Genomic DNA, 13895 nt, shown 5'->3' on the forward strand with positions numbered 1-13895 from the left:
GTCCTTTTGGATTGTAAAGAATGTTTTGATTTCGATTGAAGTTTGGCCTTGGCGGTTGATAATTATTCTGATAACTATTTTCCAGCCTTTGGTTCATGTAGACAACATTCTCACATTGTTCCATCGTTTGTTCAATGTGACAGTCTTTCATTAAGTGTGGTCCACCGCATTGCTCACAACTGATTCGTATTGCGTGAATATCTTTATTCATCTTTTCCATTCGTCTCTCGAAAGCATCTATTTTTGCGGAAACGGAATCAAAGTTATGGCTAGAATCGGCTCTAGCCGCTTTAGATGAGAGATATATATCTTTCTCTTGGTGCCACTCATGAGAGTGGGAGGCTGTGTTATCAATAATTTTGTAAGCTTCAGTTGCGGTTTTCTTCATAATGGAACCACCAGCTGTTATGTCGATGTCTTTTCGTGTAGCAACGTTGACACCTTGGTAGAATATTTGTACTATTTGATAAGTGTCTAAACCGTGTTGAGGACATCCTCTTAACAACTTTCCAAATCTTGTCCACGCCTCATATAGAGTTTCATTTGACTTTTGTGTGAACGTAAAAATTTCTCCTTGAAGTCTCACGGCTTTAGATGCCGGAAAGAATCTTTTAAGAAATTTCTCAACTAAAACATCCCATGTGTCAATCGCCCCTTCAGGTAACGATTCTAACCAATCTTTGGCTTCTCCCTTTAAAGTCCAGGGAAACAACATGAGATAGATCTGTTCATCCTCAACTTCTCGGATTTTGAATAGTGTACAGATCCTATTAAACGTACGAAGATGTTCGTTTGGATCTTCCTTCGGCGCACCACTATATTGGCACTGATTAGTTACCATGTGTAGGATTTGTCCTTTGATTTCATAATCTGGCGCATTAATGTCTGGCTTAATAATGGCGTGACCTTGGCCCGTGCGTGTGGCTCTCATTCGGTCTTCCGTACTTAGAGGTTCCAGATTTTCCATAATTGAATTTGTTGAATACGAATCACTAGAAGATTCTGATTTAATGGTTTGTGGTTCAGGAGGAATGATTAGTGGTTCTGGATCTTGGAATTGTCCCTGAATATTCTCCGGATTCTCAATTGTGAGGTCGGGTTCAAAAGATGGATTATCGGAAATTTGAGTTGGAGTTCTTGGTCGACTAGATGATGATTCTAAAGAAAAATCAACGGCGACAATATTGGCTAGATGTCTTGATCGAGTTATAGGTGGTGAACGTATGAAAGGTGGTGCACGTTTTACTCGGTGCATTCACTGAATATCCTATTAGTTTTTAAAAGGAAAGAAAAATTATATAAGTTATCCAATTAATAGACTTTTCTGATTTTGCCCACGTTTCGAATAGCCAAAAGATGCAGCAGAGGGGCAGGATTCGTTTGGTCTCAATATAATTGAGTACTGTTTGGCTCCAATAACCCGGTCCACGTACAAATCCAACTATTACTACGAACCAGAAAATTTTGATGTCTATCAATTTAACCACTTAAAATAAATTTTCGTAATTTTAAGAAATTTAGAGAAGAAGTAGAAAAAATTCTAAGTCCTAAAAACTAGAATGACGAGAAATAAGAGAGAAAAAGAGTGCGCGTCGAAAAGTGTCGAAAAATGAAAAAGACGAAGAGTGGTTTGTAAACACGCGGTTAATCCAACCTTATAACTATCACTATCTTAAAATTAAAACTACAAATAGAGATTACTAATTGGAATTGTAATTGATACATAGGTAAAAGTGTCAAAAAAAAAAAATAAAAAATAAGAAAATAGCGCGAAAAAACGGCGTCGCAAAATTCTAAAGCACCTAAAACTTAGTCTAAGGAATAAGCACTTAAGGAATTTTACGGCAAAGCCTAAAAATCTAGAAATAAAAATAACTATGGCAAAACTAAACTTAATACTAAAAATTGTAACTAGAGTCTAAAAATCTAAAGGTAATAAAAAAAAAAACAAAACTTTTTTTTTTAATTTTTTTTTATTTCATTTTTTAAGGATTTTAAAATTTTTTTTTTAAAAAAAAATTTTTTTTTTAAATTTTTTTTTTTAAAAAAACGATTTTTTTACAATTTTTTTTAAAACGAATTTTTTTTTCTTTAAAAAAACGATTTTTTTTAAACAATTTTTTTTTTATTTTTTTTAAAAACGAATTTTTTTTTTTTTTTACGTTTTTGTTTTTTTTTTTACGTTTTTGTTTTTTTTTATAAAAAAAAATGATTTTTTTTCTTAAAAAAAAACGATTTTTTTTTAATTCATTTACTATTCATGAATAGTAAATGAAAATAAATTAATTAATTTACTATTCACATGAAAGCGACATGATAGAAATTATTAATTATAAGTTACATAATATACCCCTGAAGTATTTAATAAATACGACTTTTTAAAACTTTACGTATCAAATTTTGATTCTAAAATATTAATATATTATTATATTCTATTTCAATATTATTATATTATTATATTCTATTTCAATATTATTATATTATTATATTTTATTTCAATATTATTATAATTAAAAATATAGCGTTTTAGCGCTCCCCGGCAGCGGCGCCAAAAACTTGATGATGTAGCGTGAGGGTACGAAATAGTATTATTTTTAATACAAAATACTACAAAATATGACACAAGTTTTATTAATTTACGGATGGGATATACCTAAACCTTGCTACAACACTATAGGCAGTGTACCTAATCGTAGAGTAGTGTAGTTTTTAGTAAGTCCGGTTCGTTCCACAGGGAGCTGGTGATACTTACTATATTTTTAACTATATTTATACAAAATATATATAATTATATAAGTAGTAATATTATTATAAAAGGGGGGTTTTACCGTTTAATGACCGGTTTGTCGATTCTATATTTTAAGCGTAAAGATAAATGATGATAATTAAAGTGCGTAAAATAATGACAATAAATAAAATGACAGTAAATAAAATTGCGAGTAATAAAATGACAGTAAATAAAGATACGATGAGAAATATAATAAAAGAATTATGCTTATTTAAACTTCCGTAATCATGATGTTTGACGTGTTGATTTTAATTTATTACCATGGGTTAATTGTCCTTTGTCCTGGTTTATTTGATACATCTATCTGGTTTTTGTCCATAATAGTCCATCGGTCATAAATATAAAGTGCGAGTATCCTCGTCAAATTACCCTTATACCCGAAGTCAAATATTCCAACTGATTAAGGATTTAAACTGTGACGCAGTTATCACTTCTGTCAACAATTACACCAGTTATCACTGTATGTAATCCACCCCTGTTTTAATTAGTTTATGAATATTAATTCATCCACTTGATCAGAATGAATAATCAATTATCCAACCCAATTGATTAATTAAATGATTATAACAGATTCCATATGAACGTCACTAAATAGGACAACCATAATCATTATTAATTATTAGGTTAATTAATTTGAAGATAGGTTCGACAGACTCCAATGAGTTGTCACTCAATTAGACAATACCCCCCATCTATTAATAGTCAATAGTTCAATTTCCACAAGTGTCGGTCTTTTGCCCAAACCTTAATTATGGTCCAAAGTTCAATAACCCCTTCTTAATATTTTAGCCCAACATCACGATTACTTCGGCTCAAATAAGCATAATAATAACTTAGTTACGATACATTAATTTAAAAAGGAAGAACATAGCTTACAGTGGTGATTAATCGTGTAGCGTTACACGGGCAGAGTTTCGACTTTAAAACCCGTAAAATATTTCTTACAATAACCCAATTATTATTAAACTTAAATTAAACTTAATATTATAAATATAAATATATATATTCTTACAGAGGGAAAGAAAGAAAAATGAAGTGAAGGTGTTCTTTTTCATTACTACGTGAATTCCATTTTATAGGCAAATGTTGATTTGAAATTTTCACTTATGACCCCTTAACTATGCTCAATTAACAACTTTTTATTATTTATTATTATTCTTATTATGAATTATTTAAATATTATATTATATTCTTGTGCATAGTTGACTTGTACTTTCAGCTCCGTTGCGTCGAGCGTTGATAGTTGGCTCGGGTACCGGTTCCGGATTTTCGAACGTCCTTTCGTATAATTTAATATCTTGTACTTTGCGTTTTGTAACTTGTACTCTTGTCATTTTTAGACGTTTCTCATCAATAAATTGAACCTTTTGAATTGTATCTTGTACATTTGAGCTTTTTGGACGTTTTGGTCTTTCAAATCTTCGTTTTTGTCTTTAAATCTTCATTTTCGAGCGATTTGCGTCTTTCGTCTTCGCACTTATTTATTTAACTATTACAACTAAAAATAAGGAAATTACATTTAAAAATTTTACATATTGGAACGATATTGCTACTAAATATATGTTCATTTGGAGCACTATCAGTAATTCTATGTTACTGTGTTTTTAGTTGATATCATTTCACTTTCTCATATATATATCTTTACATACACTTGAATGAGGGATAGTTAGAAAAACCACAAACACTTCACTTTCTTTCTTCTTCTTTTCATTGCCATCAACCGAACCATCTTGTTCTTTCTCGTTGCTATCATCAACCATGAACACCAACATCGAACCACATATTGTCGTTGAACCAAGACCACGAACCAAACACCCGTATCACCATTTCTCTCCTCTCTCTCAATCTCGCTCTCACTTAGGTTAAAGCTTTATTCGAACACCACCACTTAAACCGTAATCCATGGTAATCAACCAAACTCTCACCACTTACAACCGTTACCTTCACACCCACTGTACTCGTTGTCGATCTCACAACAAAACCCCACCATAACCTGCATTTTTTTTATCTGTTTCCTTGTAGCACCCCAAACCCACTTCTTATTCTTATTTTTAAACCACCCTCATGACCATCACAACAACCATTTGAAAGCCATTTTTAACCACTAAACTACTGCTCATTTATTTATTTTGTTCCAACGATCACTACCACAATAAACCCACTCAAACACTCCCTAAACCGCCAACTAATTACCTGTTTCAGCTCCTTGTTCTCTGTTGCAGACGAAACCCCACGAATCACCATTTACTGCAGCTGGGTACTAATATTTCTATTCGTATAACACAAGAACCGAATGAACCCCGTTTACTACTTCTACTGCTGATGAACTTTATGCTACCCCTGATGAGCACTTTAACAAAATAAAAAGGAAACAAGAACAATTATACAGCACATTCAATTTGCATATTGTTATATAGATATAACAAACTATAAGAGGTTGCAAGTGGGGAAGTAATACAAATTATGGCCTACACTTTTTGTTAGTGGGATTAGGTGATTTTTTTTTTCTCCTCTTGGCGCGACATCTACTTCTACTACATGCTTTTTTTTATATTACAAACAGAAAAGTAAGGAAGTTGATTACATGCACCTAGTTATTTAAAGCTTCTTTATAAAACACTTTATAAAAAGTGGAGACACATGTGCTTGTGGAATAGATGGTAGACCATGTTATCTTATATAGACGTTTTTTTTTTAATGAAGAAATCAAGATGATAGTTTCTATCGCATCAAGGTGAATACGGGTGGGGTCTGAGAACAAATTTTAAAAAGAGATAAACTTATCGAGCTGGATATTGTTCACCTAATTAGGCCGTAAACCTTAAAATTTGATATTGGGCTGAGACCCACTTATTGTTTCCTGTCTGGGCCAAAAAGGAATGATAATGGTTGCTTCTACAGCTGTTGTTGCATCTATCTCCTTTTTCGATTTAAAACATTCACGAGACCAAAGAGGGAAGATGATGGTTAAGATATTGGATGACGATGGGAAGTGTTGATAGATAACGATGATTAATGTTAGAGGTTGTGAACAAGATGATAGATGAAGTGGGTATGTTTATGGTGATGTTACGTACGCGAGTAATAAGATGATGATGGAGTGATTATGATGAAGATGATGTTATGATGTAGTGATGTTAAAATATGAAGTAAATAAACTGATTCATATATGCTAATTGAATAATAATGCGAAATATTTCAAGAATGAGAAAAAACAAGGATGGCACAATGGTTTAGTGGTGTTTGTGGTTAAATGAGAGGTCTTGGTTCAAACCCGAGCTGTAGCATTTTTTTTAAAAAGAAGAAGAAGACAGACAGTTATATTGGGTTAAATATATATGGGTTAATATTAATTTCAGAAAAACAGGCTAGCTCAGTTGGTCTAAGGGAATGTCGGGTTAGCGGGATGTCGCGGGTTCAAACCCGGACTTGGGCATCTTTTTTAAGAACTACTTCATTGAGGATCGTGAATCCGAGGCCAACCCTACGCTTGTTTAATGTCGTTATATGTATTTTTACTACAAAATACAGTATGGTGAGTTTCATTTGCTCCCTTTTTAATTGCTTTTGCAATATATATTTTTGGGCTGAGAATACATGCGCTACTTTTATAAATGTTTACAAAATAGACACAAGTGCTTAAAAATATATTCTACGTTGAGTTGTACCACTGGCATATTTCCCTGTAGCTTGGTAACTACTATTTACATGGGTATTGTAAACGCGAATCCTGTTGATAGATCTATCGGGCCTGACAACCCCAACCGGACTGGACGACCAGTATTCAACGGTTGCACAGTACTTCATTTTGGTGACTACACTTGGTACGGTGTAGTGAGATTTCATAATAAAGGGAATATGCGACGTTGATTAAATGTTAAGTATGGTTACCAAGTGCTCAACCACTTAGAATATTTTTATTAAAACGTTTGTGTATATGAAATCTTGTGGTCTATTAAGATATTGAAATGATTGTTATGATAAACCTATGAACTCACCAACCTTTTGGTTGACACTTTTAAGCATGTTTATTCTCAGGTATGAATTAAGTCTTCCGCTGTGCATTTGCTCAATATAAGGACATTAATTGAAGCCGATCATCGCAATGGGACCAAATGTTGATGACTTCGTCCAGGTGGATTTGGACGGGTCCTTTCATGTTTCGTTTATTTTTTCAAGTTATTGTTCATCGATTGTGAACAATTTTGGTTGTGTAATTGTGGATCTGATTATAATTGGGAGTTGTGATTGATTGTGGTGCTTGATCTGCATATTTTTACATGGTATCAGAGCGATTGATGCTTGAATCGATTGTGTTCTTCATCAAACGCGTTCGATTCTGGTGATTTAGGGTTTGTATCGTGCTAGGGTTCTTGGATCTAAAACTAATTGTCCTTTGAAGAAGTGATAATTCTATCATCCGCTGCTTATCTTCATCTCAATCATCTGTTATTATCATCTTCGAAGGGGAGTCTCGTTTTTATTCGTGTTTTTCATTATTAATTGTTTTTTATTATCTGTTCTTATTATTTGCATCTGTTCTTGATATTATTGTGTTTTCTGTTCTTTTTATCTGCATCTGTTCTTGATATTTGTTTGGGGTATCTGTTATCTACTATTTGATATTAATTGTGATATCTATTTCTTCTTTCTCTATCTGTTATATTGCTAATCTGTTATTTGTTGCATATATTCTTTATTCATGGCTGGAACTGTTAGTGATGATGTTTTGATTAGTAAAATTGATTTTGGAGATCCACTATATTTACATCCATCTGATATTAGTAGCACACCTGTTATTACTTTGAAATTAACTGGCACTGAAAATTACAGAGTGTGGTCTTATGTGTGACGATCGGTCCAAATCCATATGGACGAACACGTCATTCATTGATTTCATTGCGAGGTATTTGACCTCTATGATACGTTTTGTAAACATTGCATTCTTTTGAAAAGGCACACCATAAATGAATATTTATATCAAAGGTTTTCGACATCTAATGATTTCTACATATAGACAATCACCATAAATAATAGTTTACAACAGTACTTCCATTGACAATGCAGTCAAAATAAGATACATGGTGATGATTTGGTGAATGCAACGTTTCCTTGAAAAATATGTCATGCAAGACTCCATGCACATAGCTTGTCTAACATCTAAGCAAACAGCGGAAGACTTCTAGGAAACCTGAGAATAAACATGCTAACAAGTGTCAACACAAAGGTTGGTGAGTTCATAGTTTTAGTGTTTCGTATAATCTGTATATAAAAGTGGATCACAAGATTTCAGTTGTTTCATCCAGAAACGTTTATCAAAAGATTATATAAAAGTGGATCACAAGATTTCAGTTGTTTCATCCAGAAACGTTTATCAAAATATTCTACGAAATTGAGCACCCTGGTAACTAAACTTTAACGTATATATAATTTGTACCCTTTGTATAATCATCTTAATAATACACGCAAACCAACGTGTACGCTTCTCAAATAGCATACGTCCGTTAAAAGGCTAGTGCTCTAGCTCGGACGGGGATATCAAGCCCTATGGATCCATATACAACTACTCGCGCCCACCAGTTCTTATAACTGGCAGTTACTAGTTACCAAAGCTAAGGGATTTTCGGTTCAAACTCAGTGTAGAATTTAGTATGTACTTGTATCCATTGCGTTTAAAATAAAGTGCATGTATTCTCAGCCCAAAAATATATGTAAAAAGGGATCAAATGAACTCACACAAAATCAGTTTTAGTATTTATATCCATTTAGTAAAACAGTTTATAAAACTGCGCATGTATTCTCAGCCCAAAAATATAGTTTGAAAAAGGGATCATATGAAACTCACACATATAAATATTGTATATCGGTTAATAAAGCATTTGCATGTATTCTCAGCCCAAAAATGTAGAGAGTAAAAGGGATCTTATGAAACTCACACAAATCAGTTTTAGTTTTTGTATTCATTTCATAAAACAGCGCATGTATTCTCAGTCCAAAAATATGTATAAAAAGGGATCAATGAAACTCACACATATAAATATTGTATATCGGTTAATAAAGCATTTGCATGTATTCTCAGCCCAAAAATGTAGAGAGTAAAAGGGATCTTATGAAACTCACACAAATCAGTTTTAGTTTTTGTATTCATTTCATAAAACAGCGCATGTATTCTCAGTCCAAAAATATGTATAAAAAGGGATCAATGAAACTCACAGTTTAATATTGATATACAATATTGCAGGAAAGCACGTAGACGCATCGGAGATGATAAACACGAGGTTTGATTCACAAAAATACCCCCGAACATTACCCATAATTTCCTTGGCAATAACCCATATTTTCCTTAGCTCTAGCTCGCTCGGAAACTCGTTTTGAAAATTACTTGGACATCACTCTGTCGTAATATTTTTTTGTACATTATTATTTTTGTATCGCAAAAATAATAACACTAATAATAATAAAAAAAAATAATAAGATTAATAATAATCTTATTAATAATAATAATAATAATAATAATAATAATAATAATAATAATAATAAATAATAAATAATATTACGGAGTATATATATATTTGTGTATGTGTGTGATTTAAATCGAGCGAAAACACTGAAATTTATAGATGTGGCCTGAAATCTGGAGCCATGCGACTCGCATGGAAATGGCCTTCTGGCCATGCGACTCGCATGAGGACCAGGGACAGCTCACATTGTTTTGGCTCCTAGCTTGTCGACATAATATAAAATAAATATAAATATAATATATATAATTTAAATTAATTAATTATATATTATATTAAATTCACGTGCATAGTTGACTTGTAATTTTTGTTCCGATAAGTCGTACGTTGTCACTCGACTTATGTCCCGGTTCCGGTTTTTCGAACGCCCTTTCGTACGCTGAGAAAACTTGTACTTTACGTTTCGTGAATCGTACCTTTGTCAAAATATAGTCTTAAATCATCCATAAAATATACCACTGTAGCAAAGTCAATTTTTACTGTAGCAATTCACTGTAGCAAAGTCAATTTCGCTGTAGCAAATAGTGATTTTCAAAAACACTGTAGCATTTTGGGTACTGTAGCAATTTGAAAATACTTTATCAAATTAGTGTTTTACTGGTTCATCTTAAACGTTTTAGTTAACTTATCTAAATATCAATCAAATCAATAATCGAATGTTACTATCGTTTACTAAATAACTTGAAATCATATATATTTAATTAGATATATAAACCAATAAGTTTAATGTACGGTATTATGCAATTAAAACTTTGTTACGTTTTCAAGTTATAGTATATATATGTATCTATTTACATATAATTGTTCGCGAATCGTTGAGAAAATCGAAGGGTACTTGAATAGTTCAAAAATTTTGAGATTCAGTTTTACAGACTTTGTTTATCGTGTCGAAATCATTAATCCTTTAAAGATTAAGTTTAAATTTAGTCGCAAATTTCCGGGTCATCACATTGTGCCATGACTCTAGCTTTGCAAACTAAAAATAAAATGGGTTTTGTTAATGGAAAAGTTAAAAAAGATAAAACAAATGCTGTTTTGGGGAATCAATGGTATAGATGTAATTCAGTGGTTCTTTCTTGGATTCTGGGTACCATCTCAGAAGAATTATATCTTGGGCAAGTTTACTCTACTATTGCTTCTGAAGTGTGGACTGAATTAAAAGAGACTTATGATAAGGTTGATGGTTCTGTTGTGTTCAATTTGCATAAAAAGATTAATTCATTAACTTAAAATGGCTCATCATTGTCTGAATATTATCACGCACTTAATTCTTTATGGAAACAATTTGATGCTATGGTTCACATACCTGATAATACTACTGAATTTAAAGAACATATGGAAATGATTAAGCTGATGTAATTCTTAATGGGTCTGGATGAATCATATTCTCAAATAAGGAGCATAATTTTAACCACTGAACCTCTTCCTACTATTAAAACTGCTTATGCTACTCTGTCAAGAGAAGAGTCTCATAAAAATGCTCAAGTAATACTATTAAAAGGAATCAGGCTTCTGGTTTTGTCACTAAAACTTTGTCAAGCCAAACTTATAACCCCTCCAATAACACCAGATTCACAAGAGGACCTAATCCTAATCTTAAGTGCACTAAATGTAATAAAATTGGTCACACAATTGATAGGTTTTACGAGGTTGTTGGATATCCTCCTAGTTTTAGAGGCAAAATGGCTAATAATAAGTCTAATAATAATCCTACTAGTTCCTCCTGGACTAGTACTAATAAATGTTACACTAACAATTCTGCTTTTACTTCTTCTGATTGTTCTACTCAAGGTTCTCAACCTTTCTCTGAAGAACAAATGGCAGTTCTCTTATCACTCTTGAATCCTAAGCAAAACACCAGTGAACCTAAATCAAACATGGTAGGTACTGGTTATTTTAAGTCAAATATGACTTGTTCTAATATCTTCAAAGATAATCCAAGTTGGATTATTAATTCTGGTGCCAATCAACATTACATCACCAATGCTAAAAATCTGACAAATATTGTAGATATTTCTGATCTTAATCTTGTTGTTGAACATCCAAATGGTTCAATGGCAAAGATTCTTAAGGTTGGTGACTGCTAAGTGACTCCCAATGTCACTTTGTTTGATGTCCTGGTTGTACCAGAATACTTTGTCAATCTCATGTCTGTTTATAAGTTTGTTAAAGATAGTAAAAAGTTTGTTAGCTTTGATGAAAATATGTGTTACATTCAGGACTTGCCCCAAAAAGGCATGATGGGAAGGATCTTAGAGACTGGTAGTATGCAAGGTGGTATGTATGTTTTGAATGATTCTTCAATTCTGGGTAAGAATACTAGTTGTTCTAGTACCAGTATATGCTATGTGTCTAAATTTATTTGGCATAGCAGACTTGGTCACCCAGTTGATCCTGTGTTGCAAATTCTTAAAGGTTCTTTAGGATTTGGTGATGGCAGTATTTTGCCATGTGACATATGCCATAAGGCTAAACAGTCTAGAGAACCTTTTCCTCTAAGTGATCATGTTTCCCATGACATTGGTCATCTTATTCATCTTGACATCTGGGGTCCTTATAAACTTACCAGTATAGATGGTTATAGATATTTTCTTACCATTGTGGATGACTTTAGCAGGGCTGTTTGGGTATATCTTCTTTGTCACAAAAGTGAAGCTACTGAGAATATAATTAGCTTTGTGCACATGTTTAAAACTCAATTTGGAAAACAGATTAAGGTCTTAAGAAGTGATAATGGTACATAGTTTGTTAATAATAACTTAAACAATTTTTGTTTAAAAACTGGAATTTTACATCAAACTTCTTGTACTTATACACCACAACAGAATGGTGTGGTGGAAAGAAAACACAGACATTTGTTAAATGTTTCTAGATCACTTTTGTTTCAAGGGGGTGTACCACTCAACATGTGGAGTGAATGTGTTCTCACTGCTACATATCTTATCAATAGAACTCCTTCTTCTGTTCTAAAAGGAAAATCTCCATATGAAATTATATATGGAAATTCTCCTTCTCTTAGTCATTTAAGGGTCTTTGGTTGCCTCTGTTTTTCAAATATTCTAAATGAACATGATAAATTTACTTCAAGAGCCAACAAATGTGTTTTTGTTGGCTATTCCAACTCTCAAAAAGGTTATTGTAACAACCCAACCCAATATACAATCGAACACGTGTAATAACTTTTTTTTTTTACAGTGGAGTGCGCCACGCGCATACCTCAGGGTGCGCAGCGCGCACAGGCCCACATTCAGTTATATCCAATTTCGTCAATTTTCAATTAAAGATCTCCCACTTCCCGACATATTTAGACGAAATGCTTTTCACTATATGTTATAATGGTTAAAACTCACACGATTCAATAATAAAATGAGTTTTACAAAACGGGGCCCACATCGGCCGTTTTACGAGTTTCATACAAAAGTTCGAGTTTCGACCGCACTAGTTTAAATTCCAAACGACACTATGAGCTTGATGTTTGGGGTTAAACTACCCAATCTCGGTCAAACTCCAAAGCTATCACATCCCAAAAGCGTCCCCCAAACAACAAGCGGGATCTCTAATCCAATCGAAGGCTCTTACCCTTATCAACGCCGGAGCCTATAAAAAGATAAACAACGAGAGGGTAAGCAAAGCTTAGTGAATGCAATAATTATACCCATATATATATTAAACATACCTACTTGCAATCACTTACACATATACCGCATACACGCTAGCAATACAATTAGCATACCATCTCAAGTACAAAGCTAATAATCTCCAACAAACCGCTACTAGCGTAATCAATAACATATAATCGACATAATATAATATGATACCAAAACAAAATACATAACCAAGGTTAACCATTCTCGCGTCATGGTGCTACCGGCTCTTTGGTTCACACCATACGCATTTGTCATAATGCTACCGGCTCTTTGGTTCACATCACAACTCGAGTCATACTCACGCTAGAGTACTACCGGCTCTTTGGTTCACACTCTAACAACGCTAAGGTGCTACCGGCTCTTTGGTTCACACCTTAACAAATCGTGCTATAGCGCTACCGGCTCTTTGGTTCACACTATAACACATGTACTATGACGTTACCGGCTCTTTGGTTCACATCATAGCACGCTTGCACATACTATGGCACTACCGGCTCTTTGGTTCATACCATAGCATACAAATAAATACATTACATACATATGCATATAATCATTCCACTCACCTTTAACGATTTGGTGACGGTTTTTATACTTCCGCAAGCTTCAAAGCAAAGTATCTAATATAATAAGTACTTCAATCAACCCACATAACTAGTTGGACTAAATACCAACAATTTCACTTATGTGCATTTAATGACTTAAATGCATTAAATGCTCCATTTTCACCAAAACCGCCCTTTAAGGGTCAAGACCATCATTAATCACTTAAAAGCTAGTGATTAAGGTCCAACAACACTAACCATTACACAATTAGGGTATTTCATGCCCATATTTCCCAATTAGGTCAATCATTAGCCCTTTGACTAATTTAAAGTCAACACACCCATTTCGGATTATCTACTAACCCATCTAACACCCATTTACTAATTAACTAGGTGTGCT

General features: G+C 33.2%; 1 non-coding gene across 1 annotated transcript; it reads left to right on the top strand.

Moving 5' to 3' along the window:
- Nucleotides 1-476: 476 nt before the first annotated feature.
- LOC139865199 (small nucleolar RNA R71) lies at nt 477-583 on the top strand. The gene has a single exon (XR_011764718.1). It is a non-coding gene; the product is annotated as a small nucleolar RNA R71 (small nucleolar RNA).
- Nucleotides 584-13895: the final 13312 nt, after the last annotated feature.

This window comes from Rutidosis leptorrhynchoides, chromosome 8 (genome assembly GCF_046630445.1).
Source record: "Rutidosis leptorrhynchoides isolate AG116_Rl617_1_P2 chromosome 8, CSIRO_AGI_Rlap_v1, whole genome shotgun sequence".
In the NCBI taxonomy this organism is placed as follows: Eukaryota; Viridiplantae; Streptophyta; class Magnoliopsida; order Asterales; family Asteraceae; genus Rutidosis; species Rutidosis leptorrhynchoides.